The 26,383-nt window shown below is 44.1% G+C and overlaps 1 long non-coding RNA gene across 1 annotated transcript in view; it reads left to right on the top strand.

Annotated features, from left to right (window-relative positions):
- LOC147343616 (uncharacterized) overlaps positions 1–16,568 on the top strand; it is a 52,576-nt gene extending 36,008 nt beyond the window's left edge. The window contains exons 2-3 of the long non-coding RNA XR_015156309.1: positions 8,037–8,121; positions 14,408–16,568. This is a non-coding gene — a long non-coding RNA (uncharacterized LOC147343616). The remainder of the gene's footprint in view (positions 1–8,036; positions 8,122–14,407) is intronic.
- The last annotated feature ends 9,815 nt before the right edge of the window (positions 16,569–26,383 follow it).

Here is a 26,383-nt window from a genome sequence, read left to right as displayed (position 1 = left end):
AATACTGGAGTGGGTTGCCATGCCCTTCTCCAGGGGATCTTCCCTACCCAGGGATCAAACCCAGGTCTCCCTCATTTGTAAGTTATATAACTTCCATGTAACTGTGTTTCTCCAGCTGTAAAATGGGATATCTCCTAGGGTAATGATGAATATTGAGAGTTAATATAGGAAAAGACTTTTAAAATTTCTGATAAGTTGTGCATCATAAATGTTAGCTATTATTATTAGCTATCAAAGTGCCCTGAGAAAGATATAAATGAAATGTTGTAGCAAGCTATTATCTCTTGTCTTCCAGGTCTGAGGTGATATTTCATTGTGGTTTGATTTGCATTTCCCTAATAATTAGTGACATTGAGTGTCTTTTCATGTACCTGTTGACCTTTGGAAAGATATCTATTCAGTTCCTTTGACCATTTAAAATAGCTTTTTCTATTGAATTTCTTACATATTTTGGATATTAATCCCTTATCAGATGTATGATTTGCAAATATTTTCTCCATTTCTGTAGACTGCCTTTTTATTTCTGGTTGTTTCTTTCGACTTCCCTGGTGGCTCAGATGGTAAAGTGTCTGCCTACAATGCAGGAGACCCGGGTTCAATCCTTGGGTCTGGAAGATCCCCTGGAGAAGGAAATGGCAACCCACTCCAGTATTCTTGTATGGAAAATCCCATGGACGGAGAAGCCTGGTTGGCTACTGTCCATGGGGTCACAAAGAGTTGGACACGACTGAGTGACTTCACTATCTATCTATCACTGTCTTTGCTGTGACCAACTTTTTAAAAGGTTTGTTGTAGTCTCAGCCATCAGCACCACCTTGTGGACAAATAAGAAATGGCTACATTTTGCTCAAGTAGCATCAGTTCAGTTCGGTTCATGGCACCCCACTCCATTACTCTTGCCTGGAAAATCCCATGGACAGAGGAGCCTGGTAGGCTGCAGTCCATGCTAAGGGTCGAACACGACTGAGCGACTTCACTTTCACTTTTCACTTTCATGCATTGGAGAAGGAAATGGCAACCCACTCCAGTGATCTTGCCTGGAGAATCCCAGGGATGGGGGAGCCTGGTGGGCTGTAGTTTATGGGGTCGCCCAGAGTCGGACACGACTGAAGTGACTTAGCAGCAGCAGCAGCAGTCACTCAATTGTGTCCGACTCTTTGCGACCCCATGGACTGCAGGACACCAGGCTTCCTTGTCCATCACCAACTCCTGGAGCTTACTCAAACTCATGTCCGTCAAATCGGTGATGCCATCCAACGATTTCATCCTTTGTCAGGCAGCATCAGATCAGATCAGATCAGATAAGTTGCTCAGTCGTGTCCGACTCCTTGCGACCTCATGAACCGCAGCACGCCAGGCCTCCCTGTCCATCACCAACTCCCGGAGTTCACTCAGACTCACGACCATCGAGTCAGTGATGCCATCCAGCCATCTCATCCTCTGTCGTCCCCTTCTCCTCTTGCCCCCAATCGCTCCCAGCATCAGAGTCTTTTCCAATGAGTCAACTCTTCGCATGAGGTGGCCAAAGTACTGGAGTTTCAGCTTTAGCATCATTCCTTCCAAAGAAATCCCAGGGCTGATCTCCTTCAGAATGGACTGGTTGGATCTCCTTGCAGTCCAAGGGACTCTCAAGAGTTTTCTCCAACACCACAGTTGAAAAGCATCAATTCTTCAGCGCTCAGCCTTCTTCACAGTCCAACTCTCACATCCATACATGACCACAGGAAAAACCATAGCCTTGACTAGATGAACCTTTGTTGGCAAAGTAATGTCTCTGCTTTTCAATATGCTATCTAGGTTGGTCATAACTTTCCTTCCAAGGAGTAAGCGTCTTTTAATTTCATGGCTGCAGTCACCATCTGTAGTGATTTTGGAGCCCAGAAAAATAAAGTCTGACACTGTTTCCACTGTTTCCCCATCTATTTCCCATGAAGTGATGGGACCGGATGCCATGATCTTCGTTTTCTGAATGTTGAGCTTTAAGCCAACTTTTTCACTCTCGACTTTCACCTTCATCCTCAGGCAGCATCAGGTTATGAAAAAATATCCAGTCTGGACTATCAGGAAAGCTTAGTCCCAACCGACAGCACCACCTTGTGGACAACTAAGAAAATGGCTGCATTTTGCTCAAGTAGCTTCTGGTTGTCTTAAAAGTACCCATACCCAAATGAACTTACTTGCAAAACAGAAAGATATTCACAGACTTAGAGAAGGAAGTTACGATTGCTGGAGGAAAGGGATAGTTAGGGAGTTTGGGATGGACATGTACACACCGCTGTATTTAAAATGGATAACCAGCAAGGACCTACTGTATAGCACGTGGGACTCTGCTCAATGTTACGTGCAGGCCTGGATGGGAGAGGAGTTTGGGGGAGAACGGGTGTGTGTATGTGTATGGCTGAGTCCCTTCACTGTTCACCTGGAACTGTCACAACATTGTTTGTTGATTGACTATCACTTCAGTTCAGTTGCTCAGTCGTGTCCGACTCTTTGCGACCCCATGAATCACAGCACGCCAGGCCTCCCTGTCCATCACCAGCTCCTGGAGTTCACTCAAACTCATGTCCATTGAGTCGGTGATGCCATCCAGCCATCTCATCCTCTGTTGTCCCCTTCTCCTCCTGCCCCCAATCCCTCCTAGCATCAGGGTCTTTTCAAATGAGTCAACTCTTCGCATGAGGTGGCCAAAGTATTGGAGTTTCAGCTTTAGCATCAGTCCTTCCAATGAACACTCAGGACTGATCTCCTATAGGATGGACTAGTTGGATCTCCTTGCAGTCCAAGGGACTCTTCAAGAGTCTTCTCCAACACCACAGTTCAAAAGCATCAATTCTTTGGCGCTCAGCTTTCTTCACAGTCCAACTCTCACATCCATACGTGACCACTGGAAAAAACATAGCCTTGACTAGATGGACCTTTGTTGGCAAAGTAATGTCTCTGCTTTTGAATATACTATCTAGGTTGGTCATAACTTTCCTTCCAAGGAGTAAGCGTCTTTTAATTTCATGGCTGCAATCACCATCTGCAGTGATTTTGGAGCCCAGAAAAATAAAGTCTGACACTGTTTCCACTGTTTCCCCATCTATTTCCCATGAAGTGATGGGACCAGATGCCATGATCTTAGTTTTCTGAATGTTGAGCTTTAAGCCAACTTTTTCACTCTCTTCTTTCACTTTCATCAAGAGGCTTTTTAGTTCCTCTTCACTTTCTGCCATAAGGGTGGTGTCATCTGCATATCTGAGGTTATTGATGTTTCTCCTGGCAATCTTGATTCCAGCTTGTGCTTCTTCCAGCCCAGCGCTTCTCATGATGTACTCTGCATAGAAGTTAAATAAGCAGGGTGACAATATACAGCCTTGACGTACTCCTTTTCCTATTTGGAACCAGTCTCTTGTTCCATGTCCAGTTCTAACTGTTGCTTCCTGACCTGCATACAGATTTCTAAGGAGGCAGGTCAGGTGGTCTGGTATTCCCATCTCCTTCAGAATGTTCCACAGTTTATCATGATCCACATAATCAAAGGTTTTGGCATAGTCAATAAAGCAGAAATAGATGTTTTTCTGGAACTCTCTTGCTTTTTCCATGATCCAGCGGATGTTGGCAATTTGATCTCTGGTTCCTCTGCCTTTTCTAAAACCAGCTTGAACATCTGGAAGTTCATGGTTCACGTATTGCTGAAGCCTGGCTTGGAGAATTTTGAGCATTACTTTGCTAGTGTGTGAGATGAGTGCAATTGTGCGGTAGTTTGAGCATTCTTTAGCATTGCCTTTCTTTGGGCATGAAATGAAAATGAATGAAAACTGACCTTTTCCAGTCCTGTGGCCACTGCTGACTTTTCCAAATATGCTGGCATATTGAGTGCAGCACTTTCACAGCATCATCTTTCAGGGTTTGAAATAGCTCCACTGGAATTCCATCACCTCCACTAGCTTTGTTCATAGTCATGCTTTCTAAGGCCCACTTGACTTCACATTCCAGGATGTCTAGCTCTAGGTGAGTGATCACACCATCGTGATTATCTGGGTCGTGAAGCTCTTTTTTGTACAGTTCTTCTGTGTATTCTTGCCACTTCTTCTTAATATCTTCTGCTTCTGTTAAGTCCATACCATTTCTGTCCTTTATCGAGCCCATCTTTGCATGAAATGTTCCCTTGGTATCTCTAATTTTCTTGAAGAGATTTCCAGTCTTTCCCATTCTGTTGTTTTCCTCTATTTCTTTGCATTGATTGCTGAGGAAGGCTTTCTTATCTCTCCTTGCTATTCTTTGGAACTCTGCATTCAGATGCTTATATCTTTCCTTTTCTCCTTTACTTTTTGTTTCTCTTCTTTTCACAGCTATTTGTAAGGCCTCCTCAGACAGCCATTTTGCTTTTTTGCATTTCTTTTCCATGGAGATGGTCTTGATCCCTGTCTCCTGTACAATGTCATGAACCTCTGTCCATAGTTCATCAGGCACTCTATCAGATCTAGTCCCTTAAATCTATTTCTCACTTACATTGTATAATCATAAGGCATTTGATTTAGGTCATATCTGAATGGTCTAGTGGTTTCCCCCACTTTCTTCAATTTAAGTCTGAATCTGGCAATAAGGAGTTCATGATCTGAGCCACAGTCAGCTCCCAGTTTTGTTTTTGCTGACTGTATAGAGCTTCTCCATCTTTGGCTGCAAAGAATATAATCAATCTGATGTCGGTGTTGACCATCTGGTGATGTCCATATGTAGAGTCTTCTCTTGTGTTGTTGGAAGAGGGTGTTTGCTATGACCAGTGTGTTCTCTTGGCAAAACTCTGTTAGCCTTTGTCCTGCTTCATTCTGTACCCCAAGGCCAAATTTGCCTGTTATTCCAGGTGTTTCTTGACTTCCTACTTTTGCATTCCAGTCCCCTATAATGAAAAGGACATTTTTTTGATCAACTATACCCCAGTGCAAAATAAAAAGTGTAAAGAAATGATAATAGATGTGAAAGCTCTTTGATATCTACTAAATTTGGAGAAGGAAATGGCAACCCACTCCAGTATTCTTGCCTGGAGAATCCCAGGGACAGAGAAGCCTGGTGGGCTGCTGTCGATGGGGTCACACAGAGTCGGACACGACTGAAGCGACTTAGCATGCATGCATGCATTGGAGAAGGAAATGGCAACCTACTTCAGTATTCTTGCCTGGAGAATCCCAGGGACGGAAGAGCCTGGTGGACTGCTCTCTATGGGGTCGCACAGGGTCGGACATGACTGAAGCGACTTAGCAGCAGCAAATTCAATAAAAGCCTAAAAAATTATTACTACTAAAGGCAGGCATGTGTTGGGCGAATGTGTAATAAAGTTAAGTGTTGCTTAAAAAAAGTACTCATAACCAAATTTGGAATTTAGAAAGCATCCTTGAAGCTGTATTTAGAGGATGTGTTTCCCCTAATACACTTTGAGATCACTTATAAATATCAGCAATACTATGCTGTCCTTTAAATACAAATATAACGCTCTTCATGTAGAAAGCGCTGCTGCTGCTAAGTCACTTCAGTTGTGTCCGACTCTGTGCGACCCCATAGAGGGCAGGGATTCTCCAGGCAAGAACACTGGAGTGGGTTGCCATTTCCTTCTCCAATGCATGAAAGTGAAAAGTGAAAGTGAAGTCGCTCAGTCGTGTCAGACCCTCAGCGACCCCATGGACTGCAGCCTTCCAGGCTCCTCCATCCATGGGATTTTCCAGGCAAGAGTACTGGAGTGGGGTGCCATTGCCTTTTCCGGTAGAAAGCGCTACAGAAACTGAAAAGAACTGGTATTTTTTCCTTAACATCATCTGATGCTCCTTGAGCGAAATGTAGCCATTTCTTATATGTCCACAAGGTGGTGCTGTTTCCCTACGAATAACACAAGGCAGCCGATCCCAGGAACACAAGGGACTCAAAATATCACCGTAGGTCCTTTTCCATAATTATTAGTTTTTCAGGGTGCAATTAGGTTTGTCCCATAGAAGTAACGTGTAGTTTTTCTTATAGAAGCATAATTTATGATTTAGTACAAAATTTGGCATTGTCAGATTGAAGATTTTTTTCATTCTCTTTTTCCCTTATAATTTCATTTATAATAATTATATTTTTAGTGATACTAACAGCTTCATAAAAACATCATTATATTATACACCCAATGACTGTGAAATCATTTGCCTTGAAGCACAGTGAAATCATCAATCAGCAAACTGGGTCTGAAACGGGCCATTTTAAGAAAGCTATTTACGCTCTAATTTGCAAATTGGGTTTTTTTTTTTTTTTTTTGAAATTAAAACATTTTAAAAATGTACCAACTACGATTGCTTAAAAAAAGTAATGGTTCTTTTTATGGTAAGGAAATAAATTGAACCTCTGTGCTGGAAAGTGCAGAAAACAAATCAGCTTTCTTTATAAATAGATTTTACTGCTGGCTTAGAAATTACCTTCTGTGCTTTTCAGATGATGGAAAAATGAAATCAGCTTCTGTTTGCACTGTGCAGAGAGCATATTTGCTGTATTCCTTTCAAGAGGATTATGGAATGTTGGGAGGTCAGGATTCTCAAAACGAGAGTTCTAGGAAGTGGCAAAATGTGGAAAGGAAAATAAAGCAAGCCTGGTTGTTTTGTATATACACTTAGTATATATGCTGATGGGTTGGAGGGAAACCCTGGATGGGGAGCCAGCACGTCATCTTGTTCTCACTTGGACGGACTTAACGTGATCCGGTATTCACTGAAGGCCAAGGCTGACCAGGCGTCAGGTTGGCTGGCATTGGAACCTGGAGAGAAGCCACTGGCCAGAGGTTGTGGCCACGTGTTCAGAGTCTGGTGCTCAAAGCGAACTCAGTTCAGTCCCTCAGTTGTGTCCGACTCTTTGCGACCCTGTGGACTGCAGCACACCAGGCCTCCCTGTTCATCGCCAACTCCCAGAGTTTACTCAAACTCATGTCCATCGAGTCGGTGATGCCATCCAACCATCTCATCCTCTGTCGTCCCCTTCTCCTCCTGCCTTCAATCTTTCCCAGCATCAGGGTCTTTTCCAAAGAGTCAGTTCTTCTCATCAGGTGGTCAAAGTATTGGAGTTTCAGCTTCAGCATCAGCCCTTCCATTTTTCAGGACTGATTTCCTTTAGAATGGACTGGTTGGATCTCCTTGCAGTCCAAGGGACTCTCAAGAGTCTTCGAGTCTTCTCCAACACCACAGTTCAAAAGCATCAATTCTGTGCTTAGCTTTCTTTATGCTCCAACTCTCACATCCATACATGACTACTGGAAAAACCTCAAAAAAAAAAAAAAAAAAAGCTCAAATCTAAGCAGGGCGTTAATGCCAAATCTGACACCAGCATCTAGGTGTCTCAGTTGCAGCTGAGACTCCAGTCTGATCGGAGGATTGAGTCACCTTGGAGATCCAACAGAACCCACAGAAGTGTGCTCCTCAGATGCTGGCTGGCGAGCAGCACGGGGTTGCTTCGTTCCACTTGGTAGATGCTCTTTGCTAGGCTAAGTTTGATAGAGACATCCTTCAGGAGCAGGGACATGCTCTTCAGGTGAGGGTACAGGTTTGGCTCCTTGGAGCGGTAGCCCTAGAGCTCATAGTTCAAAGGAGGAGGGAGGAGACAGCATCTCCTGATGATAGGTGATTGCATTTATACCGGACTAAAAAAAAATTACCTATTTATTATTTATTTTTGGCTGCACTGGGTCTTCGTTGCTGCACGGGCTTTTTCCAGTTGCAGTGAGTGGGGCCGCTCTCTGCTTGTGGCGCGCAGGCTTCTCATTGCAGTGGCTTCTGTTGCGAAGCTCGGGCTCTAGGGCCCACGGACTTCCGTAGAGGATGGTGTGTGGACTTAGTTGCTGCGTGCCGTGTGGAATCTTCCCGAACCAGGGATTGCGCCCGTGTACCCCACATTGGCAGGTGGGTTCCTAGCCACTATGCCACCAGGGAAGCCCTAAACTGGATTTTTTTTTTTTTAAGAGAATTCTTATGTCTTAGTCTGATTGGGCTGCTATAACATATAATCATAAACATGAAACTGCTTATTTCTCTCGGTTGTAGGATCTGGGAAGTCCAAGATGAAGGAAAATTCCTCGTTTGGTCAGGACCTGCTTTCTGATCTGCAGATGGCTCCTGTCCTCACATGGTAAGAGAGCTCGCTTTCTGTTCTAACAACAACACGAATCCCCTTATGACTTCCTCACCATCATGACTTCACCTAAACTAAATCACCTCCCCAAAGCAAAAGCTTGTAATGCCATCCCATTGTAGGGAATAGCTTTAACATATGAATTTTGAGAAATCACAAACATGTAGACCACAGCACATCATCTGATAAGATCTAGTCCCTAAAAATGATGTAAAATTATGACTTGATTCTTGTCCAAACTGTCTGTCTGGATTTCTTAAAAACAAAGCATACTTGACTATTTCCTTGAAAGATTTCTTCATCCATGCCCTGTTGTAGTTACAGAATTTTTACAGAATTACATCCAGGAGAATTCTAATAATTTAATCTATCATAGAGATGAAGTGAAGTGAAGTGAAGTCGCTCAGTCATGTCCGACTCTTTGCGACCCCATGGACTGTAACCCACCAGGCTCCTCCATCCATGGGATTCTCCAGGCAAGAATACTGGAGTGGGTTGCCATTTCCTTCTCCAGGGGATCTTCCCGACCCAGGGATCAAACCTGGGTCTCCCACATTACAGGCAGACACTTTAACCTCTGAGCCACCAGGGGTAAAGCATGTGCTTTGGAATCATACAGTAGAATTTGTGAACAAATCCACACAAAACCCTCCTCTTGATTCCTTTTACTGGTCCAGTTTTGCTGAGGAACTAACTTTGGGAGACTTGCCCAAGATCACACAATTTGTAAGTGGTAGAGCTGAAGTTGGTATACTCAGTCTCTCTGAGTCCACGACCTAACCATTGTCCAACACTGCTTTTTTAAGGCCTGGAGAATGCCACCATTCTTCCTTCTGAAATCTCACTTCCTTCTGGGTAGCAACTTAATCAATCTGTGAAGAGGGCACCATAATACAGACAAAAAAAGTTCTTTGAAATCTAATGTTTGTGGTGAGGAGCAGTCCTGTGGCATCGCCAGTGGGTACGCATCTTTTGAAGGCTCTCTCTGCACCAGTTCAGTAAGAAGTAGAGACGTTACTGTTGGCCTGTGCAGGACAGAAGGCCCACAGCTTATACCATTCCCTTCCCTTTTACTGTATCTCCAAAGGACTTTTTACAGTTAGTCAAGTTTAAGGATCTTTTATGAGCCCCCGGGGAGAGGTAGAACTTTCCTAGATCTCGGTAAAGTTTTTTTTTTTTTTTTTTTTAATATTTATTTTATTTGGCTACACTGGGTCTTAGTTGTGGCATGTGGGATCTAGTTCCTTGACCAGGGATTGAACCCGTGCCCCCTGCACTGGGAGTGCAGATCCTTAGCCATTGGGCCACCAAAGAAGTCCCTCTAGAGACTAGGTAAAGATTTATGGGCAAGCAGAAGAATTAATGTAGCTTGCGACTACTCCTTTCGGGAAAAAGTCTAATCATTTCTTTCTTTGACTCCCCTTCGTTCCCTCAAATGCTGGATAAAATGCATCTGCTTTCTAATCCTTGTCAATAGAGGATATCCGCTCTCTTTCACTGAACACAGAACCAGAAACAAATAAGAAAGAATACAGTGAAACCTAGGCAGGCTTCCCAGGCTTCCTCAAGTCTACTCTGTCTGGTGGCTGTCCTCGTCCTCCTCGTGACAGATGTTCCATCCCTTTCTCATAAGAGAGTATCCAGATCTAAGATTTGGGTCTGACCTTTGGGAGAAGTAGGCAGGAGTGGTCTCTGGCTTGTTTTGGCATCCGACCAAGGGCTTCCCTGGTGGCTCAGATGGTAAAGAATCCGCCTGCAATGCAGGAGACCTGGGTTTGATCCCTGGGTTGGGAAGATCCCCTTTAGAAGGGAATGGCAACCCACCCAGTATTCTTGCCTGGAGAATCCCATAGACAGAGGAGTCTGGCGGGCTACAGTCCATGGGGTTGCAAAGAGTCAGACATGAATGAGCAGCTAACACACACACACACACACACACACCAGAGTCCTTCCAGCATTCAACTCAGCTCAGTGACCTCTCTGTGTGTTTGGGGAAAATCTCCAGGTAGTAATAAACTGTTATTTTCCTGTGCTTTGTTTTCTGTGCATATATATCTTTCTTAGGGACATTGTCTGGAGATTGGTTCCTTGGCCAAATACCATCTTAATCACTGCCATTATGACGAATTGTTTGCCCTTGTGGAACTGAAACCTAAATGGAGATTGAGTGAACAAGTAGAGTGAGCCAATTATGTTACGATGTCAATCTTTTTGTGTCTTCTTAGGGATATTGATTGTTTCCCCCCTTGTTCACCAAGTTCTAGGCTTGGTGATAAAAGGGATATTTTGATCTGCCGCAAACTTCCTGATTGGTTAGCAATAAACTTGACTGCCTGGAATAGACTGCTGGGAACTATCTCTTGTCTCAATCAGAAATTCCACTATTGGGAGATGTGTGTGAGCTGGGAAGGTCGTAAATATTTATTGATTACCTGCTGTACGCTTAACCCTATGTTAAGCACTGGACCTATTAAATAATTTTGACTATCTTCATATTCAGCCCTCACGACAATACTCTGCTTTTCTTTTTCTCCCCCTAGTTGTGATAAGTGGGGGCTGCTTTTCGTTGTGGTGCACAAGCTTCTCGTTGAGCTGGGTTCTCTTGTTGTGGAGCACGGGCTCCAGGGCGTATGGGCTCAGTACTTGAGCTCCGGGCTCTAGAGCACAGGCTCAATAGTGGCACTTGGGCGTGGTTGCTCTTTGGCACGTGGGATCTCCTGGATCCGGGGTTGAACCCATGTCTCCTGCATTGGCAGGTGGATTCATTACCACTGAACTTTATTTTTCTGGGCTCCAAAATCACTGCAGCTGGTGACTGCAGCCATGAAATTAAAAGACGCTTACTCCTTGGAAGGAAAGTTACGACCAACCTAGACAGCATATTAAAAGCAGAGACATTACTTTGCCAACAGAGGACTGTCTAGTCAAGGCTATGGTTTTTCCAGTGGTCATGTATGGATGTGAGAGTTGGACTGTGCAGAAAGCTGAGCGCCGAAGAATTGATGCTTTTGAACTGTGGTGTTGGAGAAGACTCTTGAGAGTCCCTTGGACTGCAAGGAGATCCAACCAGTCCATCCTAAAGGAAATCAGTCCTGGGTGTTCATTGGAAGGACTGATGTTCAAGCTGAAACTCCAATACTTTGGCCACCTGATACGAAGAGCTGACTCATTTGAAAAGACCCTGATGCTGGGAAAGATTGAGGGCAGGAGGAGAAGGGGATGATAGAGGATGAGATGGTTGGATGGCATCACCGAGTCAATGGACATGAGTTTGGGTAAACTCCAGGAGTTGGTGATGGACAGGGAGGCCGGCGTGCTGCAGTCCATGGGGTTGCAAAGAGTTGGACACGACTGAGTGACTGAACTGAACTGAATTGAACTGAGCCACCAGGGAAGCCCCAGATGCTTGGTTTTGGCAGACACAAGACAAATCTGGTGTCAGGGGGCCTGAGCAGGCCACAAGGAAGCGGGCTGGGTCCAGGGAAGGGTGGCGCTGGTTGTCTAGGGAACTGGCCACCTTTGGGCTGGCAGCACATCAGAAAACCCCACTCCGCTTCCCTCAGATGCTGCCCAGGTCTGCTGGAGCTAAGAGAGCTCTGAGAACGACCACTCCACGGCCTGAGTGTGGGTCCTGGGCTGCCTTCCCTCATCAATATCTTGGCTGATGGCTATGCATGTGGGGGCTATTTGCCTGGCTTTCTCAACCCGTGCCAGAAAACGTGCTTTTGAAGTGGTTTGGAAAGCTCCAGAGGAGACGTGCTTCAGGTGTTGGCGTTACTGCCAAAGAGAAAAAGATTCTGCTTTTCATCAGCTGCTTGCTCCAGTGGTCTGTGTGTCTCCGACACCTACTGCTGATGGCCCTGTCGGGCAGATCCTGCAGTGGAGGGTGAACAGCAGCCCAGGGTCTTCCTCCCCATTCCAGGCTGGGCGGCGAGCAGCCTTACAATGCCGGGATGCTCCAGCTCAGGTAGGCTGGAGATCAGTGGCCACTCTTAGAGCACGAGGTTGGACACTCTTTATAGTTTCCCCACACGCGGAAATTGGCAGGGCTTGAGAAAGAATCACTGGCAGGAAGTTCATTTTCTTTTCCTGCTACCTTCCCCAGCCGTAAATCTAAAAGCTTTTTACCTAAATCACGTTTGGGATCTCCTGGGATTGGAGAGCAGTTCCCCCGGAGTTTTTCCCAATCAGAGTTCAGTCCTAGCGATCTGAGAGTTCGAATAGTCTATTTGAATTTGAAAAAAGCTGTTCTCATTGATGCTTCTCATAGTCTCTCCCTCCCCCAGAAGGCTTCTGATTTTGTGTCTTTAGGTTTTGCCCACTCCCCCTACCAAATCTCAGATTCCTGAAAGTGAAAGCCTTTCATTTTGAATTTCATCATCTCTCACTTAATTAGAATTTCATTCACCTGTTGTGGCGGGTTTACTTTCATCCCTTCAAAACAAGCTTCCCCTGAGTTTCTCCAACTCTCTGACCCAGAGCTATTTAAATCTTAGGGCTTCCCTGGTGGCTCAATGGTATAGAGTCTTCCAGGAGACGCAGGCTCGATCCCTGGTTCAGAAAGATCCCCTGGAGGAGGAAATGGCAACCCACTCCAGTATTCTTTCCTGAGAAATCCCATGGACAGAGGAGACTGGTGGGATACAGTCCATGGGGTTGCAAAGAGTCAGACATGACTTAACAATGAAACAGTAACCTTTTAAAAGGCCTTATTTCCAAGTAGTCACATTGTGAGGTCTTGGTGATAGGACTTCAACACATACATTTCGGATGAACACAGTTGAGACATAACAGTCATCAATCGCCTTCTTATTTTTCAGTCCGGTGGGATCTGAGGAATTTTCAGTATTAAACCTCTTCCTCTTTTCTTGGGGGGGTGCTCCTTTGATTCTACACTTGGGTGATTTTTTTCCCCTTTCTTTGGCTCAGATCCCCCGCTCCCTGTGCACCCCGCCCCCCCATCTTTCCTTACCTCCAAACTCTTAAGTGCTAGAATTCCTCGGGACTTCGTTCTGGGTCCTCTTCTCTTCTCACTTGATAAAAACTTTAAGATTTTAATAATGCCTATGCCTTAAATATCATTTTAACACAGATGTAAGTCTGTACTACAGACCTTTCTTGCTAAGTGCCAGAACACCATGTCCAACTGTTTTTTTTTTTTTTTTTTTTTTTTAACGTTTCCACTTGGATTTTCACAGTCATACCTAAAATCAGAACTCAGAAAACTTGAGGTCTATCCCCCAAAGTTATGCCTCTTCCTAAATCTATTCCTCCCTGTTAGTTTTCTTCTTATCCAGCCTTCTTGTTCTTCATAGAAACAACATCACTCATTATCAGAGAAATGCAAATCAAAACCACTATGAGGTACCATTTCACGCCAGTCAGAATGGCTGCGATCCAAAAGTCTACAAGCAATAAATGCTGGAGAGGGTGTGGAGAAAAGGTAACCCTCTTACACCGTTGGTGGGAATGCAAACTAGTACAGCCACTATGGAGAACAGTGTGGAGATTCCTTAAAAAACTGGAAATAGAACTGCCTTATGACCCAGCAATCCCACTGCTGGGCATACATACTGAGGAAACCAGAATTGAAAGAGACACCTGTACCCCAATGTTCATCGCAGCACTGTTTATAATAGCCAGGACATGGAAGCAACCTAGATGTCCATCAGTGGACGAATGGATAAGAAAGCTGTGGTACATATACACAATGGAGTATTACTCAGCCATTAAAAAGAATACATTTGAATCAGTTCTAATGAGGTGGATGAAACTGGAGCCTATTATACAGAGTGAAGTAAGCCAGAAAGAAAAACACCAATACAGTATACTAACGCATATATATGGAATTTAGAAAGATGGTAACGATAACCCTGTATACGAGACAGCAAAAGAGACACTGATGTATAGAACAGTCTTTTGGACTCTGTGGGAGAGGGAGAGGATGGGATGATTTGGGAGAATGGCATTGAAACATGTATAATATCATGTATGTAACGAGTCGCCAGTCCAGGTTCGATGCACGATACTGGATGCTTGGGGCTGGTGCACTGGGACGACCCAGAGGGAGGGTATGGGGAGGGAGGAGGGAGGAGGGTTCAGGATGGGGAACACATGTATACCTGTGGCAGATTCATGTTGATATATGGCAAAACCAATACAATATTATAAAGTTAAATAAAATAAAATTAAAAAAAATAAATAAAAGCTTAGTATAGCAAAAAAAAAAAAAAAAAGAAAAGAAAAAAGAAATAACCTTCATTTACCCACTTGCTTCTGCCAGAAATGAAGAGTAATCCTTGATGCTTCTTTCTCTTGTCACACCTCTATGGGACCACTTGCAATCAAGTCCTGTTACTCTCCTTCAAAAACATGTCCTGATAGCAATCTCCTTCCATCCGCATGAGTACCTCTCACCCGGTGAGTAAACAGAACTCCTCCTTCCAACTCTGTGCCCCTCCAGTTCATTCTCTACGGAGCATCCAGGGAGGTCCTTTAAAGATTTCAATTAGATCTTATTTATTCTCTGTTTAAAGATCATTAATGGTTTCCCACCCACAAGATAATTCTGCTAGATTGCAAGCTCTAAGGCTGCTGTATCCTTTTGGAGATAGATCTTGCCAAGATATTTTTCATTTGGTTTCATTTAGTATTTTTTTAAATGTGAAGTGCTGCTACCTTATCATTGCCAATGAAATTCTGCTTACCGTTGTTAACATGAGTTTAAACTGACATAATGGGCAGCTGTCTTTGGCATCTATACATGATGGTCCTTTTGTAAGGTTTAATGTGTGGCAGGTAAAATTATAAGCATTACAAGCAATAGCATATTTAATCCTAATAACACAAAGACTCATGTATTACTATTCCATTTTTACAAACAAAAAACCAAATATGGATTAAATAATTTGCTTGAATTGCAAAAAAAAAAAAAAAGGCTTGTCCTGTTTATTTCTGTTTCCCCAGAGCTTAGCCTAGGCTTCCCTGTGGCTCAGTGGTAAAGAATCCACCTGCCAATACAGGAGATGCAGGAGAAGACATGGGTTTGATTCCTGAGTTGGGAAGATCCCCTGGAGGAGGAAATGGCAACCCACTTCAGTATTTTTGCCTGGAACATTCCGTGAACAGAGCAACCTGGTGGGTTACAGTTCATGGAGTCCCAAAAGTCAGAAATAACCGAGCGCAGGCACACAGACAGGCCTAGCCCAGTGCTTCATGCCAATACCTAATAGGGCCTGACGCAGCGACCCTGCTCTCGCCAGCCTTTTCAGCCTCGTCTTTCACACCAGTACTCATCTGTCCCGGTCACTGCTCTTTTCCAGATCTGTAGCTGGCCTGGTCCAGGCTGCCTGGGCTGTGGTACACCCACTCTCCCTTTGGCTGGATTCTCTGGTGGCCTGGCTACACTAAGTGGTGTCCACGATCAGAGGCCTGGGCATCCTGGAAGCTTGTTAGGACTCAGGTCCCACCCTAGACCTAATGGAGCAGAATCCACACTTCACCAAAGTCCTCAGTGATTCACGTGCATAGGAAAGTGTGGCCTCAGCCTCAGTGTTAGTTCTTTAGAGAGACCTTCCCCAGATGACCAGCATAAGTTCAGCCAAGTAGTGGATTCTCTCATCGCATCTGTGACACCCAGAAGGGAAAGGAAGTGAGACGCCAGGGAGGAAGGCAGGGGAGGTGAAGCCTGCCAGTCAGAAGCTGTTAAACTTTTAATTAAGTGTGACCTTTCAAAAGTTTTGGATTTACGTCTGTGTCTCCTTTGCTGCCCTATACGTAGGATTGTTGGTACCATCTTTCTAGATTCCATATATAGTGTGTTAATATATGGTATTTGTCTTTCTCTTTCTGACTTACTTCACTCTGTGTAATAGGCTCTAGGTTCCTCCACCTCTTTAGAACTGACTCAAATGTGTTCCTTTTAATAGCTGAGTAAAATTCTATTGTATATGTACTACAACTTCCTTATCCATTCGTCTGCCGATGGACATCTAGGTTGCTTCCACGTCCTAGCTATTGTAAATAGTGCTGCAGTGAACCTCGGGGTACAAGTGTCTTGTTCAGTTTCTGGTTTCCTTGGAGTACATGTCCAGTAGTGGGATTGCTGGGTCATGACTCAGTGGGAGAGAGAGGCTTGGTTTGAGAGAATAGCACTGAAACATACACATTACCATATATAAAATAGATAACCAGTGTGCATCTGATGCATGAAGTAGGGCCCCCAAAGCCAGTGCTCCATGACAACCTGGAAGGATAGGGTGAGGAGGGAGGTGGGGGGCGGGTTTCAGGATGGAGTGGACACATGTATATCTATGGCCAGTTCATGTTGATGTATAGCAAATACCATCACAGTATTGTAAAGTAATTATCCTCCAATTAAAATAAATGAGTTAATTTAAAAAATCCACAATGGAAATTGAAATAAAAATTCAACGCAGAAAAAAGTTTTGGATTACACAGAGGAGCCTGTGAAGTCTGTGAAGAGTATGAATTGATTTGAGCAAACAGAAAGTTGCAACAAGCTTTGTTTGCGTTAACAGAGTTTTGAGTCCACCCTAGAAAACCTCTTGATGTAGTTGTTTTGTGTTGATTTGCCACACTATGACACCACGGGATAAATTCACAGCAGTGAGTCACAGTCACTCTGGGTTTTCCAATATTTCATTGATCCATGGTTGTGTATTGTAGACAATCTGGCTAGGGCACCTTTTCTTTAATGTAATTGGATTCCAGCTTTGGTGCAAGTCAATTGTTCAGTGTTTTGTTGCAAATACTTTAGACGTTACATCGCTGACCGATTGATTTGTGGTTCCTGGGGCCTTCTGCAGATTCTGTAAGAAGCCCCAAAATAACATTATTGTAGATCTCCAGCACGTTAGAAAGGACATGCGATGAGTGTTCAACCAATGAACGAAGCCATAGTTTGTGACTGAGAGACCAATGAAAACACAGTAATTAAAAGTAAACACCGTTACTTACCTCTGAAAACATTTCTATAGTGTCATACTTGTATACTTTACTTGTAAAATATTTTATTGCTTCTATTGCCAAGTGTTTCAGGATTTTATGGTGCCAAAATGTTTATTAATTTAACTAGACAATTTGTTGGAGTTTTTCAACAAACTAAAAGTGTTGGCAGAGCTGTCACGTTAAAGTACAATCCCACGCAACCTTTCAGCATTACGGCTGCTCCTTGTTTGTTTAATAAGAGAGCTCACGAATGCCTGATTGCAGAGGAAAGTGGGTGCAGGTGTAGTGCCGTTTAGGGGTGATGGAGGCACATTTGGCGTCTTTTGCATGATCTGTAGGTAAAGCCAAGCAGAAGTTATAATCAGCCCTCTGTCAAATCTACATAGTTTAAAACGGCACAGAGCTTTTTTGGACATTGAGGGAGGAAGTTTAGTAGAAATCTAAGGGAGGAGAGAGGGACCAACATGTGTTGATTGCCCTTCCATGCTGCTGCTGCTGGCTGTTAAGCCGCTTCAGTCGTGTCCAACTCTTTGTGACCCCATGGACTATAGCCCTCCAGGCTTCTCTATCCATGGGATTCTCCAGGCAAGAACACTGGAGTGGATTGCCATTTCCTCCCCCAGGGGATCTTCCCCACCCAGGGATCAAACTCAATGTCTCCTGGGGCTTCTGGATTGCAGGTGGATTCTTCACTGCTGAGGGGAAGCCCTGCCTTCTATGGGGTACTCGCCTTCTATGGGGTACTCATTTACTCCTCACACCCACCCTTTAAGAGGGGGTTCATTTGTTCCATTTAACTCAAGTGAAAAATTGAGCTTCACACGCATGCTTTTTTTTTTTTTTGACTCCTGGTTACACATTAAAATCAAAGGAGTGGCATTAAAAAACGACATTGTACACTTGTTGGGATGGCTATAATTAGAAAATGGAAAATAACAAGTGTTGGTGAGGATGTGGTGAAGTTGGAACCCTCATGCACGGCTGGTGGGAATGTAAAGTGGTGCAGCTGCTGTGGGAAGTAGTGTGCTGGTTCCTCAAAAACTTAAATGAAGTAATCCTGTGAGCCAGTGATCACATTTACAGTAGTAGTAGTGGTAGTCGCTCAGTCGTGTCTGACTCTGCAACCCAAAGACTGTAGCCCACCAGGATCCCCTGTCCATGGAATTCTCCAGGCAAGAATACTGGAGTGGGTTGCCATTCCCTTCTCCAGGGGATCCTCCTGACCCAGGGACTGAACCCGGGTCTCCTGCATTGCAGGCAGATTCTTTACCATCGGAGCCACCAGGCAAGCCCAATCACATCCATAGATTGGTATATATCCAGAATAACCGAAAGCAGTACTCAGAGACTTGAGTATCCATGTTCATTACTGCACTATTCACAATATCCAAAGGTGGAAATAACCCCAAAGTCCATTTATGGATAAATGAATAACGAAAGTGGTATATACATATAATGGAATCGTGTTCAGACGTAAAAACAAATGAAATTCTGATACTTGCTACAACATGGATATGGAAACATGCTAAGTGAAGTAAGCCGGACACAAAAGACAAATATTGTATGATTCCACTTACATGAGGTGTCTAGAATAGGTAAATTCATAGAGACAGTAAGTATAATGAGGGTTACCAGGGGCTGGGGAAACGTGGGGATGGTAAGTTATTGTTTAATAGGATAGGGTTTCTATTTGGGACGATGGAAAAATTCTGAAGATGGATGGTGGTGATGGTTGCAAAGCATTTGAATGCACTTAATGCCACTGAATTGTTCACTTACAAGTGGTTAAAATGGTAATTTTTATGCTATTTATGGGCTTCCTCGGTGGCTCAGCAGTAAAGAATGTGCCTGCAAGGCAGGAGATGTGAATACGATCCTAGGGTGTGGAAGATCCTCTGGAGGAGGTTAGGGCAACTCACTGCAGTATTCTTGCCTGGAGAATCCCATGGACAGAGGAGCCTGGCAGGCTACAGTTCATAGGGTCGCAGAGAGTTGGACACAGCTGAGCAACTGAACAACAATAATCTCCAAGATTATTGGTTATTGACCCATATGACTCCCTAGAGATGAGCTGCTGCTGCTAAGTTGCTTCAGTCGTGTCCGACTCTGTGCACTCCCATAGACGGCAGCCCACCAGGCTCCCCTATCCCTGGGATTTTCCAGGCAAGAACACTGGAGTGGGTTGTCATTTCCTTCTCCAATGCATGAAAGTGAAAGGTGAAAGTGAAGTCGCTCAGTCGTGTCCGATTTCTAGAGACCCCATGGACTGCAGCCTACCAGGCTCCTCCGTCCATGGGATTTGCCAGGCAAGAGTAGTGGAGTGGGGTGCCATTGTCTTCTCCGCCTAGAGATGAGAGGACCCCTAAAATCTCACCAATCATCAGGTATTTGTCAGTCAAAAATATCTCTGTGTTTGCTAAAGCTGGGAATGGGGAAAGAGTAAAGAACAGAGCCTGAAGCTACTCCAAAGGCCCCTAACTTCAGGGGCCGGAAGTGGTGAGGGAAATCAATTCTTCACATCCTTTCTTGGCCTCTACAACTTTGTTTCTCCCTGTTGCCCCCTGCGGCTTCCCCTGGGGTCCAGGTCCTCAGCCATCCTCAGTCCTAATCATCTCCCTCCACCCCTTTGAGTGAAGGAGCATGGTTTAAATGAGGCTGCTGAGCTGCATTAAATTGCACCAATTCAGGAATCTTGAGGAGTTCCATACTGGCTTCTAATGCCAGAGAAAGAACGTGGATGCTCTTCTCTTTTACGGAAACGTCACTGTGTGCTATCTTGGTCATGTTTTTCCTTGCACTAGACATGATGTCCATCCAAGCCGTCTTGAATTTGGGTCTTATTTCTGGATATACATTTCACTTTCCTCTAGTGAGAAGTACAGAGCTAGACTAAACAGTCGGCAGACTTCCTTTTTCTCCTGGTGCCTGCTGAGTCTAGTATTGTTCTTTGGCTTGGCCAAGCCTGCCTTCTTTTCTTTTCGTCTGCTTTTCCCTTCTGATGGAGCCAATGTATATTAAAACTTATTTATTTATTTTTTTTACCCAATAGATCTTTTATGAGGAGAAGGGGGCGACAGAGGATGAGATGGTTGGATGGTGTCACTGACTCAATGGACATGAGTTTGAGCAAACTCCGGGAGATAGTGAAGGACAGGGAAGCCTGGTGTGCTGCAGTCCATGGGGGTCTCAAAGAGTCGGACATGACTGAGCAACTGAACAACAACAGCCCAATAGCTCTTTTTATGAAGCTGGTCTCTGATGATGTTTCTGTTAAGGATAATGAAAAATAGGCAAAACTGAATATAGTTCAATATATCTTCCATTTATTTAATAGAAACATTCTGATAAGAAAGAAAGAGTGCTTCTTTTTAACTCATCCTTTACTGCAGCCATGAAATTAAAAGACGCTTACTCCTTGGAAGGAAAGTTATGACCAACCTAGATAGCATATTGAAAAGCAGAGACATTACTTTCCCAGCAAAGGTCCATCTAGTCAAGGCTATGGTTTTTCCGGTGGTCATGTATGGATGTGAGAGTTGGACTGTGAAGAAGGCTGAGCGCCAAAGAATTGATGCTTTTGAACTGTGGTGCTGGAGAAAACTCTTGAGAGTCCCTTGGACTGCAAGGAGATCCAACCAGTCCATCCTGAAGGAGATCAGCCCTGGGATTTCTTTGGAAGGAATGATGCTAAAGCTGAAACTCCAGTACTTTGGCCACCTCATGCAAAGAGCTGACTCATTGGAAAAGACTCTGATGCTGGAAGGGATTGGGGGCAAGAGGAGAAGGGAATGGCAGAGGATGAGATGGCTGGATGGCATCACTGATTCGATGGACATGAGTCTGGGTGAACTCCGGGAGTTGGTGATGGATAGGGAGGCATGGCATGCTGCGATTCATGGGGTTGCAAAGAGTTGGACATGACTGAGCGACTGAACTGAACTGAATACAAGGTAGAGCAGGTAAAGAGAAATTAGATTCCAGAATCCCAAATCTATTAAACTCAGGTATCTTCTGACTGATTTTTATTGAGGGCTTTCTTATATGTTTTGCCACCAGCTGACTGTTAACCCACTTGCTCCAAATGGAATATAGTGTGGAACTGGCAAATGGAGATCACAGTGCCTGCTGGGGCTGATAATGAAATATTCAGGAATTTTTGTGAGTTGGTTATTAGACTCCTGGGAGCGTGAAGTCAACCATGATGGGAGTATCTACACCATGCACGCATGCGTGTTTAGTCACTTTCAGTCGTGTCTGACTCTTTGTGACCCCATGGACTGTAGCCCACCAGGCACCTCTGTCCATGGAAATCAGCAAATGCTACAAACCCAGACTCTCCCCACCCCCACCCTACCATTATTTACCAGGACACCACTTTTATTCTCCTCGTAAACACTCAGAATTCCTATGAATATTCCTAGCTCTTCCTACACTCCCTGTCTCACTCAGAATAAGCCAAAGCGTCTACAGTGGCCAGCAAAGCCCTAAACGAGCGGATGCACCCCACTCTCTAACCTGCCTCATCCTGTTTGCCCCACTCCCGGGGTTGTTCTGCTTCTCCATCTGGAGAGGCCCTTTTCTCATCAGGGCATTCTCGCCGCAGTTTGCCTTTTTTCCTGGAACACCTTTTCCTCAGATACCTGCCTACCTGGTTCCTCACCTCCTGCAAACCTTTGCTCAATGTCACCTTCTCAGGGCTCTTGTTGTTCAGTCGCTCAGTCATGTTCAACTCTTGGTGGTACATGGACTGCCGCACGCCAGGCTTCCCTTTTCACCTTCTCAGTGAGATCATCTGTATTAGTTTTTTAATTACTGCTGTGGTCAATTAGTACAAATTCAGCGACTTAACACACATTCTCTCCCAATAAGAGTCTGTTTCCTTACTTTTCCCAGCTTTTAGAAGAGGTTCACGTTCTGTGTCTCATGACTCCCTCCCAGGCAGCAGTTTATCACTCCAGCCTCTGTCCTTACACCTTCTGCCTCTGTCTCTGCCACCTGCCTCTTTCCCACATAAGGACCCTTGTGATCACATTGAGCCCACGTGGATAACACACGCTAATCTCCCCATCCGATGGTCCTTCGCTTAATTGCATCTGCATAGTCCTTTGGCCCTGTGAAGATGTGGATATGTTTGGGCATCATTATTCTGCTACTGTGTCTTCCTTGTCCATCGTACTTGACTTTGTACCTGCTCTCTCCCAGAATTCCTAATCTCTTTTTCTTGCCTAAGTTTTCCGTTGTGCACATTATCGTCTGCTAGAACATTATATATCTTGCATACTTATTTTGCTGATGGTCCACCTTCACCCACTAGAATGTAATCTGAATGAGGGTAAATATTTTTGTTTTATGTCATTGTTACATTTTCACTGCTTATAACAGTGCCAAACTCATAGTGAATATTTTATATACACACATAGATATGTTTGTTTAAATGAAACAGGTATAAGACTTTGGGAAAAGAAACTGATGTGACCTGGCGGGGGGTGGTGGGGGACTTCCTCCAGTGATGAAAAAAGTCTATGTGGTTGACCTCCCAGAGGAAGTTGAGTAGCTCCAGAGATCTCCCAAGTCAGAACTGCTGTCTCCATTGAAATACTTGCCCAAGTTCTGGTTTCTCATCTTTTCTCTCATGTTTGTATTTGCTCTTTGTCTGGAATATTCTCAAATATTTCGTGTTAGTTTCAGACTCTAGATTATAAACACCTGAAGGAAAAAAAAAAACATTTTCCTCCTTGTTTGTCCTGTAATTTTTCTACTCTGTTTGCATAGTGTTAGATATTGGGTATGTGGATGCCTCATACTTCCTTTTCTGATTTTTTTACCTTTTGTTTCATATAAATCAGTTTAAAGGGAGAAGAAGACCAATGTCTTAATTATTTGTGGGGTTTTGGAGGGCAGGTGTTGGGGGAGCTGTGAGGCATTTGCTCTTAGAAAACAACTTCTTTGTGTGGGAAGTATAGCTTCCTAGCTTGAGCACAATGATAAGAAAGTTGGAATTTGAAATCTAGCATATACCTTCAGAAATGGTTTTTCCATATGAGATTTCTGTGGTTGATGTGTGTGAGAAACAATAAATATAGATGTCAATAACTAAATCCATCAAAGCCACAAACTTCAAGCAGTACTATAAACATTTCTGTTAACTCTGGATAAAGGGAGGGTGACAGTATAAGAGCTAAGTTTTACTTCAAACATTTCAATTTGTCAGTGTGAAGGGTAGAAGGAGTTGCTTTTCAATGATCTATATTTTAAGATGTTGAGATATTTTTCTTGATACTAGTCTTAATCTGTTTTGTTGTTGTTGTTTTAGTCGCTAAACTGTGTCCAACCCTTTTGCAACCCCGTGGACTGTCATCCCATAGGCTCCTCTGTCTATGGCATTTCCCAGGCAAGAATACTGGAGTGGGTTGCCATTTCCTTCTCCAGGGGATCTTCCAGACCTAGGGATCGAACCTGCATCTTCTGCATTATAGGCAGATTTTTCACCACTGATCCACCAGGGAAGCCTATAGTTGAGGCTATAGGCTACTAGAACAAAACTACCATAAATTGGGTGGCTTATAAACAACACATATTTATTTCTCACATTTCTGGGGGCTGGGAAGTCCGTAATAATGGTGCCGGCAGATTCAGTGTCTGGTGAAGTCCTGCTTCCTCGTAGATGGACACTGTAACCTCACGGGGTGAAAGGGCTGAGAGTTCTGTCTGGGGCCTCTTTTATAAGGACACTCACTCTGTTCATGAGGGCTCCACCTTCATGACTTAGTCATCTGGGAAAGGCCCCACCTCAAAGTTCCATCACATTAGGAATTTTTTAAAAAAATTTATTTATTTGGCTGTGTTGGGTCTTAGTTACAGTATTTGGGATCTTTGTTGTGTCATGTGGGATTTTTCTGATGTGATGCATGGACTCTCTAGTTGTGGCACACAGGCTTAGATGCTCCAAGGCATGGGGGATCTTAGTTCCCTGACCCGGGATGGAACCTGAATTCCCTGCGCTGTAAGATGGATTCTTTACCACTGAGCCACCAGGGAAATCTGAGGAATTATGTTTTGAACACATACATTTTGGTGGAGGGGACACAAACATTGAGACCATAAGAGTACTTATGGAGAAAATAAAATTCTTACTAGAATTTTCAGCTCCAAGTTGAGAATAGATGTTTTGATACTTGTCCTGCTGCGGTCTGAGACTTGGCACCATGGATCTTCCTATGGTCTACTAACAGTTTAGCCAACACACATAAGGATCAGCACAAAATCCTCACTGAGCATTTCTGGTAGTTACGTTTTACTTATTCCAGAACAAGGGCTTCTCTGGTGGCTCAGATAGTAAAGAATCTGCCTGCAATGCAGGAGACCCGGGTTTCATCCCTGGATTGGGAAGATCCCTTGGAGGAGGGAATGGCAGCCCACTGCAGTATTCTTGTCTGGAGAATCCCATGGACAGAGGAACCTGGGAGGCTACAGTCCATGGGGTCACAAAGAGTCAGACACGATGGAGCAAATAGCACTTTGACTTTCATTCCAGAGCAAAGTTAATATATGATGAAAAGCGGAGTATTTCCATTGCCTTCTCAGGTATTATGACAAGAACCTTCCTTCTAGAAAAGCATTGGTGAGTTGTGAGGATGCTGCGTGCTACGACATCCTTTGCCTTCAAGGCGTTGTGAACAACTTGAATCAATTGGTACCTTATTAAACACAAGCAAACAGTAAAATGAAAGCCATTTATCTGAAACAGCAGGTTGGAAACTTCATTTGTACCTTGGCGTTGTGTCGCTAACACTGCCAGAACTTTGCTCCACCAGAGCAGGGCATGAATTTTTCATTGCCCAATAAGCAGAGTCTTTAGAATTGCACGGTAGTTTCTCTCTAATAGTGCTAATATGTTGAGCATTGTTGACATTCTGCTTATGGTTGCCAAGGATAACGTAAAAAGACTTGCTTTGAATGATACTATAAAAATATTAAAAGAAATAACTTTGATATAGGAACTAAAGTTGAATTATGTGCTCACTATAAAGTCACTTAAGATGGGAGGGGGGAGGGGGACCTTTCAGATTGATTTTAGATAGTAGATACAGACATCTTTATTGGATTTATCTGGAGAAAAGGAAGAAAAATCCCCAAATTGTCTGTTGGGTTGACTTGTATGCGGCTCAGCCTTATTGGCCTGCACTCCCACCCACCTCAGCCCTTCCTCTTTAGATTCTTTTTCCTTGCTCTGACTTCACGTTTAGAGAAGAAACTCAAGTGAGTCACAGGTACTAACTGGGCACATTTATCAACTTATTCCCAGGATGCTACCGTTGCTCATAAAGCATTTCGAAGATTCTTCTGTTGGCTTGGTCTTCAGAGCTGGTGATAAGATGTGCGATGAAGTCAGTCTTACTGATTTAAGCTGCCTTTTAGGGTCACATACAGTGGAACTAACGTGGACTTTGAAGTCTCATAACTATTCAGAATCCAGGCTCTGTTCTCAGTAGACATGTGAAGTCTTAGGCAAATTACTTAAGCTCTTTGAACCTCATTTTCTGGTCGCAGCAACACATACCTTATAGGGTTGGTATGTGGATGAAATGTGGTCATGTGTGTAAATCCACTACAGTGCCTTCTTTCCCTGCTTCTATTTTCCTTGCCCCTGTTTTTCCATCCAGGCTTACTCTGAGGTTGACTTCTGAGAGGTTAGATACACAATCAAGCTTGGTGCTTGCTAGAGAGTGAGGAGCTAGACTTGGATGTTAGGACATTGGGGAATGGTATCTGTGATGCTGGAGGGCCCTGCAAGTCCTACAAGGAAAGTGAGGCAGGTCAGGAGAGTGGGAAGTGATGCTCTGAAGGCTCCCTGGGCAGTCTCTGGCATCTCTGGTCAAGGCATTATTAGTGCTGAGTTATTTGAAGCCTGAGGTTGTGGCATATGTTAGAAAGCCCGAGGTCATGTCTGACTCTTTGCGACCTCATGGACTGTAGCCTGCCAGCCTCCTCTGTCCATGGACTTCTCCAGACCAGAATACTGGAGTGAGTAGCGGTTCCCTTCTCCAGGGTATCTTCCCAATCCAGGGATTGAACCCAGGTTTCCTGCATTGCAGGAGGATTCTTTACCATCTGAGCCACCAGGGAAGCCCTTTCATTTGAAGCCTGAGGCCATGGCAGATGTTAGAGATGGATGGTAGTTATTGCCTTGTCAAGAGTCTAGAGGCTTTAAGTCCAGCTTTCTCTTCTGTCCTAGTCAAATTCATGGGCAATTAAATCTCCTCCTACATTTCTGATTGGGTCTCTCTTT

The sequence above is a fragment of the Bos grunniens genome, chromosome 27 (genome assembly GCF_055505025.1).
Source record: "Bos grunniens cultivar Pamir isolate PY7600 chromosome 27, Bosgru_T2T1.0, whole genome shotgun sequence".
Lineage (NCBI taxonomy): Eukaryota > Metazoa > Chordata > Mammalia > Artiodactyla > Bovidae > Bos > Bos grunniens.
Note: the sequence above shows the minus strand (reverse complement) of the source record. Positions and strands in the feature narration are given on the sequence as shown.